This window comes from Molothrus aeneus, chromosome 10 (genome assembly GCF_037042795.1).
Source record: "Molothrus aeneus isolate 106 chromosome 10, BPBGC_Maene_1.0, whole genome shotgun sequence".
In the NCBI taxonomy this organism is placed as follows: Eukaryota; Metazoa; Chordata; class Aves; order Passeriformes; family Icteridae; genus Molothrus; species Molothrus aeneus.
The window spans coordinates 4,155,201-4,163,536 of NC_089655.1; the positions used below are offsets into that span (position 1 = coordinate 4,155,201).

The window sequence follows — 8,336 nt, forward strand, 5'->3', positions numbered from 1 at the left end:
TTTTTTTCTGTTCTTCAAATGGAAACTTTTACTTTGCTCTCCTTTGGCTATTGGGTTGAAGTGCTTTTGTTTACCTTTGAGTGTCTCCTGATCTCTCTCCATTGGCCACTGCAATATAAAATGAACACGTGGCAATTTTTTTTAAAGAAATGCTGCCAGCAGCTCTCATCCACTCTACATTACCTAGCTTGAAAAGGCAAGGAATTTGCAAGCCCTAAACTTACCTTTTTCCACATTAACTGTCCTATACTTAGAAAATGTGAAGTCAGCTATGTCCCTGAGCTCAAACCTGTCACCAAGACCCACCAAGACCCTCCTCCAGGTACTCTTAAGCTGATGTTTTGCAGGGCAGAATTTCAGTACTTGCTTACAGCAGTTTATAAAGACAACAACAGCCACTTTTCATACTAATTGGATAAATATATACAGAAAATAAAGAAAAGAAAAAAGAACAGTGGCAAACTAAATGAGACCTCCCCAGTGCCACTTTTCAGGGGAGGAGCAGAAAAATTGCAACTTAAGCAAAAATGTAAACAGACATTTGGTTTTGTCCACTCTGTTTGGGTTCCAGTTCTTTTTAATCTTGCTTAGCTACTTTGATTTGATGTATTATATAAAAAAAACTCAGCAAAGTTGTTCAAGGCTCCTTGAAAGATGTTAAAGATTCCTCAGTTCATAATGTTTATTGGATAACGAAGAGAAGAGAATGCCAGAGCTCCATTTTTATAAACTTCTTTGTGCTCTGGTATGTTTTGCTCTGAATTCCAGTTTCCCAAGTCACATGGCTTCACGAGACTCTTTAATTCTGTACATTTTATTTTTCTTTATTTCTATCTTTCAGTTGCAATAAGCAGCTTGAAATTACAACCCAGAAAAGTCAGTGTTGTTGTGACAAACAAAACACTTGAAAGAATAAAAGCCTGAAACTTGCAGGGAGGCTAGTGCTTTGTTTGGAGCAGGACAGAACTATTTAAAAATGAAAAAAACCCACCTTCAGTTTGGCAACAATTCCTCTGAAAAAGCATTAAAGTAAATATCTGATTCCAACTGGAAAAGCAATGATTTCCACTTTGGAAAAGCAATGCTCAGACCCTCACTATTTAAGCACTGCCTTCCCTTTGTCCTATTCATAGCACATGCAACAGGGGCTCAGCATATCCACAGACAAGCACTAATTCCTAATCTCTACTAGGCCAAGCAAAAGGCTCTTCATGTGTTAGACAGAATTACATCACAGTGATCTAAACTGACAGTGAAAAACCCAGACAGTCTTCCCTTCCAAATTTGCAAGGCCACTCTAAGCCTGCTATGAAAGGAGAGAAAGACAGATAGGGAGAAGTCAGAGTAAAACTATTCCCCCTAATTGTTACAAATAATATTATTTTACAGTTAAAACCCCTTTTCATAACTGAATCATTCCCAGTTCTACCCTGGTCATCTTTGGGCTGAACTGGGACAGGACATGAACCATTTTGGGTACAATTTTTTTGTTTTGATACCTCATGCTGCTCAGTCCTCCACCCACTTGGAATGGTGTCCTGAGCAAGATGAGTTTTCAAATAAAATAGAGAGGTAATGTTTCCTAAATTTGCAAGAACTTTTAACCTTCTGTAAATACTCACTGCTTGCTCTCATTTTACCCACAGCTATGCTGCAAGCAACAGAGCCATCTACTCAGGATTTTAATTTAATGAAACTATTTATAAGAGCAAGAGTTTAAAAATCACTTTTAAGCTTCTTCAACGCTACATAACCAACTCTACTTTTAAGCAATAGTCATATACCTACAACTTGCTATTCTCCAGACATTCCAAGGCTCCTTGTGAGACCAAACACCTAAATCCCAGCACACTGCACCAGCTGCTGAAGTATTCACTTTGAAAACAAAGGCATATGTACTAGCAGGTCAACCATAATACATTCCCATTCCCACTCTCTCTCTCCCACCCTGCCTGCTCTGAGAGTTTTTTTTTCCAGTTTTCCTTTCAACTGCTCCAGCACAGGTTTACATTCAACTTTATCACTGGCACAGAGATAACTGCAAACTTACTTTCTCCTGAGCAATGGAAACTGCTGGAGCTGCTGTACAAACAGCAGAACCCTGCTCTCCTCTTTCAGAAATGCAGGAGAAGTCAGGCAGCCCACACCATCTCCAGTGCCCACTGGAAACACAAAAATGCCCCCCAACTTTTGGGGCAAGAAGTAACAAGTCCACTGCAATCACTCCTGGCCTCCTCTCCCAAAGCAGCTTTTGCAGGCTTGGCCTTTGTCCCTGCCAGTGGGGAAATGTTAATTGTGTCTCTTATTCTCTTCCCTTTTCCTAACTCAACCCATGTACCCATCCCATGCCTGAGGTCCCTTTTCTGGCCACACAGCCTGCCCTCAGCTTTGTTTGTCACTCAACTTTGGCAAATATCCCATTTATTTTGTGAAATAGCCAGTTCAATTCCCAGTGCCACAAATGCAGGGATAGACAAAAACACAGGATTACAAAAAAGCAGAAGAGAAGAAGCAAGTGATGCTACAGCAGGTGGTAGCACCTGAATCCAGCACTGGCCATCAAAGCTGTCAGTGTTCCTCTGAGAAAAAGCCTCTGCAGATTTTTACAGCAACCTGCTGTAAAACCATTGAAATACCAGTCAACCAAAACCAGCATGGGTGGGGAAAAGAGGCAGGGGAGTGATGCCCATGCTGTGTGCCAATAGCTGGAACCAAGCCTGCAATCTGAATGATGTAAGAAGATTATTTGTTATCCAATCCCTGATGAAAAACATGCCAGAGGTTACCTTTGTGACAGTCAGCTATACCTGCCTCATGGTATTTACTGGGAGATATGATACCAGTAACCTTCCTTTGAGAGAGATCTCAACAAGCAGCTATCAATTCAATAACACAGACAGAGGGCTGGGTCCTGCCTCTTCCAAACAGGATTGCAGTAGTCATAACACAACAGGGTTCCAAGTCTTTCCCCTTAAATTCCAGTTATTTGCTGGGATGTTGCTGAATTCCCAGCACACAGGTATCAATTACCATGATGTGAGGACTCCCAGAAACTTTCCTGCACAGGTATTTCTCTTGCAGGTGAAAGATGTGGCATACACATAAGTTATATATGTGTGGATACTTTTACCAGAATGACACTGACACATATTTATAAGCAAGTTCCTTATAGAATTCTGTTTCTTGGTTTTGTTTTGTTTCCATATTTGAGTTTGTTTTGTTGTTGGGGTCTTTTATTCAGGGGGGAGGGATGGGTTTGTCTCTTTTCTTTCATCAATGCTAAATAAATCTATCTTTTCCATCCACAAACTTCTCCCAAGTGGTTCTCTCATCACTGAAAAATTGTCAGTAAAACAGCAAAACTGTTGCTGGAAAACAGCTCCAGACACTGCTGTGGGGTGTAAGAGAATCTGGTACTACTTCCATTCTGTGTCAACAAGTAAATCCATTTTATTTTGCAATTAAATTAAACAACATCATTTAAGGGAGGTCGCATAAATATGCCTGTGCTATTCAATCTCCTCAAAGGCAAAACTTTTCCTGTGAGTCACCATTTCTCTGTGTCTTGCAGCTACTGAACCAATCCCTTCCCTTCTTCTAGTGCTGTTTTTCCACTGAAGTTAAACTCATTATGACTTCCTCTAGATGAGCCTTTTGTGGTTAACTTTTCTCTCAGGTTTCTCCCTGATTTTTTTTTCTGCCTGCTGTTTTGCAAGTGCCTCTTTTTGTGCCTCCTTGCTCCAAGCCCTGCTTCCCTTGTGCCTCAGCAACACAGCCAGCTCCCCCAGGGCAGGCAGCTGTGGCCAAGGTCAGCCCTCTGCACCCAAGGAGTGCTTACGTGTACTTTAGCTACTCACATGCTAATATATCCAGAAAGAAGTTGTAAAATATTAGTAGGTATCACTGAGGCTTGAGAGATCTACCAGATGCAAGATTCAACAGCACAGAATCAGCTGTGAGAGACAAGTGAAGTCCAGCAGCAGGATCAAAGTATCTGCATTATATGGCAGCTGCCACAAGTGATTCCTGTACTTCTGCAAAACTGCTGGGAAAATATCAGAGCTTGTATAGGTAGAAACACCACAGATCATCACCTAAATGAAGGACAAATTAAGTATTTCAGCTTTAACACATCTTTTTTATGAAACAAACTCAGAACACTAATCACAGCCTGATTACTCCTCCTTGTTGCAATTAAAACCTTAAACACATAAATCCTTTAGCAACTCAGTTTTTCCCCTTGCTTTGGTTGGAAATTTTCCTCCCCATTTATTGATACATCTTTTTCCAGCCTGACTTTGTGATTTCCTCCCACTGAAGTCACACCATGATGCACAGAAGGAAGATGTGGAAAAAGATCACTTAAGTCATTAGGCATTCAGGACTTATCATTTAAGACGAGAATGCAAATCACAAGATTTTAATAGACTGTTTATATCCTAAAAATCTGCTTTCTTTTAAAGCTAAAGGGCAAATAAATACAAATATAAATATAAATGCAAATTTCTCAGGTCTAATTCCACATCCAGGATAAGCTAGTACCCCAAAATTCTTCTTCTAAAGCTAGGAGTTTCTAAAATGGAAAGAGCTCTTGAAACAAGCCCTAGATTGTTGACTTACTCACCAGTCTAGCATGAACACCTGGAGGCCAGAGCCCACCTCCAGTGTCCTGAGTCCTCTGCAATCCCTTCCCCAAGAGGCCCTACTGACCAAGGCTCTCCCTTCCACTCCAAATGCAGTCTCACAGCCACAATAAACACCACAGACCCTGCAGGAATAGCTTCTAGACCAAAGGCCTAGAAAAAACAATAAGTAAAATTAAAAAAACATGAGAAAGCCCAACAAGCTACACAATAGCATTCTGCTTTCAAAGGTAGGGTAATTAGGAAGAGGAACAGAGACTTAATCCTGCAGCTGGGTTGTATTTTCCTGTCTCTTCTTGATCTGTTTTCATATTTTAATGCAATAACACCTACTTAATTTCTGCACAGACACACACTGCAGGAGTTCTGCAGGCCCTGGGCCTCTCAGCACCATGCTCCTGGACAAGTCAGACTTGTTACCTCCTGGGTGAACACACCTTCCTCAGCCTGCCTTAAAAACCCTGTTGCAACTTCTTCAGTGGTGCCCAGAATCCCAGACTGGTTTGGGTTGGAAGGAACCTTGACCACCATCCAATTCCACCCCATGTCATGGAAGGGAACCTTCCACTAGGCCAGCTTGCTCCAAGTCCTGTCCAACCTGGCCTTAAACATTTCCAGGGATGGGGAAGCCACCCCTATTCTGAGTATCTTTGTCAAGACTGTAACAACATTCCCCTAAGGGTTCCAAACACCCATGGGAACACTTGCCAGTCTCATTATTTCACTCTGAGGTTTATTTTATAAGCTGTGCACAATACAGGCCTGAGGATTTCCTTCTGTAGAATTCTTGAATACAAACCAAAATTGAACCATTGTTGAGTGACTTTTTTTCAAAGAGAAACATTTTCACATAAATGTGATACTCTCCACAAACCCACCATTGTAATTAACAAAACCCTCCCAGTTATGGCAAGAGAACCATTCATTCACAAGGGAGGGTTTAGATTGGATATTGGGAAGCATCATCAGCCACCATCCCTGGAAGTGTTTGAGATGTATGGATGTGGGAATGGGTCAGTGCTGGGGAAGAGTTGGACTTGATGATGTTGGAGATCTTTTCCACCCTAAATGATCCTGTGATTCTAACCACACACCTGCATTCAGTTTGAATGCTCTGGACTGGTCCCAGTGCCACTGCTGACTACTCTGACCATCTGATTGGAGTAGTGACTGGAGGAATTACCCAAATTTTCCCAGCAGCACAATCCTAAGTGCATTTGTACCAGCTTAACAAGCTTCTATATATATAGAGAATAGTATGCTTTGGAAAAGGCAGTATCACCTGAAATACTGTAACCAGTGAGACATCCCAATTTTCATCAAAAAGGTGCCAACTGCACAGTTTGCCTTGTCTGGGATGGCTCCCACCCAGATAACAGCTATGGAAAGCCCAAGGTTACAAGGCTCTCTTCTAACAGACCATATTATCTTCAGAGGTAGCCTAATATTAAATGGGAAAAGACCAGCTACTCCACTAAGAATAACCACCCCAACCTACCAAAATCAAGTTACTATTGTTGCCATTAAGCTGTGCAACAAGCAACAATAACATTATGATCCAATTCTAGTTCAAGGGGAAACCTCCCTCCTCATCTCAGTCTAGGTAAGTGAGACTAATGAAAAAGTAGGGACCATAATAACCTTCAAAATCATAAGAAGAAATGTCAATTTTTTCACCCTATCAGGCAAAACTGGGGGAGAGACGAAAAAGAAGCCAACAGAAAAAAATCAGCTTAACTTGCAACAAAGGAGGAGACAGGAGTGTGTATCACACTACCAGCTGTGGACACAGCAGAATGAGCTACACAGAACAAACCTGGAGCAATCTTTAACTGCTTCTTATACAAGCTACTTGGAAAACTGTCCTTTGAGAATGATCTGCACTCACTTTGCAGCAGTGGTGGCAAAGCTCAGGCTGGCTGGTGACACTGCCTCTGCCACCCTGCAGTCACATACCACCAGTTACTGTTTCATATCTAGTGAGAGCTCTTCCTGTGCCTGTCATTCTGATCCTTGTAAAACTATACTGTGGACCTTTATGAAAAAGGTTGTGTGGTTTGGCTCTGCCTATGATGTGGGCCATGCTTTATGAAAATCCATGTACAAATAGGAATACTGTTTTTTTTTTTTTTTTAACAGATTGAATCTAAACAGGCAAAGGGTTAGAGAGACAGAGCTTTAGCAGATACACAGCCACCCATCAGGTTATTGCTTCCTTTCCTGCTTCACCTCTGATTTATGTTCCTTTAGCACAGAGAGGGATGCCCAGCCCACATATGAAATAATACATGAAACACCACTTTCAATTCAGGTTTGAGGGAAAAAAACCCCAACATAAATCTGCTATTTGTTGTCATCTAACTGAAGACAGTTGTCAGAATAGAACCAGTAGGAAAAATGGAGACTAAATCACCAGACAGATTCTTCACCTACCTTACTGAACAGAAGAGATGTGATAAAGCAATGCAGCACATATGAGTGTGCAGTTTTTTTTCTCTGCCATTACACAACAGGCTAAGACGAGAAATTACTCTTTCAAACACCTTGGGACTGAATGTCACTAATCTTAACTTCACAAGCACAGAACTGAGAATGTTTTGAATTTTAAATTTAGTGAATTCAAAGCTCTTGCCTCATCTTACAAGTTAACTGATCTCTAGATTACCAATACTCCCAGCACAACCTCCTCTCCTGCTTCTTGTCTCTCACTGGAAGAAATTATGCCTCCCAGTTATGAAACCTCCCCTACTGCTGGGGAAAGCCATCATGGGAAATGCTATTTATCATGTGCCATTTCAGCTATAGCTCAAGAATCATCAGTGCCCCGGTGCTTAACCCTCTTCAGGGCTGCTGGATCATCCCGGTCTATAAATAACCCGAAATAAAACCACACTGCAGGCATAGAGAGCAGGTCAGCAGAAGCTGAATTTCTGCTGCTATCATGCCCAGAGGCGGCTGACGCTACCTGCAGTGTCACAGGTGAGGCCACAACCCTCCCCCACCGCGGCCTGTGGCGCATCCTCAGCTTGGGGAGCGCTGGGAATGGAGACCGCTGCCCTTGGGGAGCCCGCAGCCGTGCGGGCCCGGGGGCACAGGGCAGGTCGAAGGCGGGGGGGGGGAGCAGTGACCGCTCCCTCAGCCGCATCCCCTCAGCGCGGCGCGGGCGCAGCCCCGGCCGGTGCGCCGCAGGGGAAGGAAACGGGACGTGACTCACGGCTTTTGTCCGCTCGCGGGCGGCCCGGCGGCGCTGCCGGCGGAGCGGAGCCCCGGGGCGGCGGAGCGGGACCCCGGCTCGGTGCGGGGTGCGCGGGCGGCACGTGGCCCGCGCTGCGCCAATGGCAGCGGCCGCGACCATAGAGCGGGGCCGGGCGCTCCGTGCACATCCCGCCCGCCGCCCTTCTCGCCGCTGCCGCCATCTTGCTGCAGGCAAAGGAAGGAGCCCGGCCGCGGCGCCGGGCCCGCGCCTTCCTCCCGCTCACCGGAGGCGCTCCCGCCCCCGCCCTCCCGCGCCGGGCCCGGCGTTACCTCTAGTCGGCCCGCAGCGAAGCCTATGCTGGGTACGAGGCCGACGGCCCGACCGCCATCTTGGTACAGCAGAGGGGATGTGCGTGACCTACAACATGCGGGCGGCCCCGCCCCCTCCCAGCGGGTTGCTATGGGGACGGGGCGCGCGCGTGCGCGCGGGGCCCTGCA

General features: G+C 44.6%; 1 protein-coding gene across 1 annotated transcript in view; it reads right to left on the reverse strand.

Moving 5' to 3' along the window:
- HDLBP (high density lipoprotein binding protein) overlaps window positions 1–8,280 on the reverse strand; it is a 39,065-nt gene extending 30,785 nt beyond the window's left edge. The window contains exon 1 of the mRNA XM_066556329.1: window positions 8,169–8,280. The gene's annotated coding sequence lies outside the window, so the exon portion shown is untranslated. The remainder of the gene's footprint in view (window positions 1–8,168) is intronic.
- Between the last annotated feature and the right edge of the window lie 56 nt (window positions 8,281–8,336).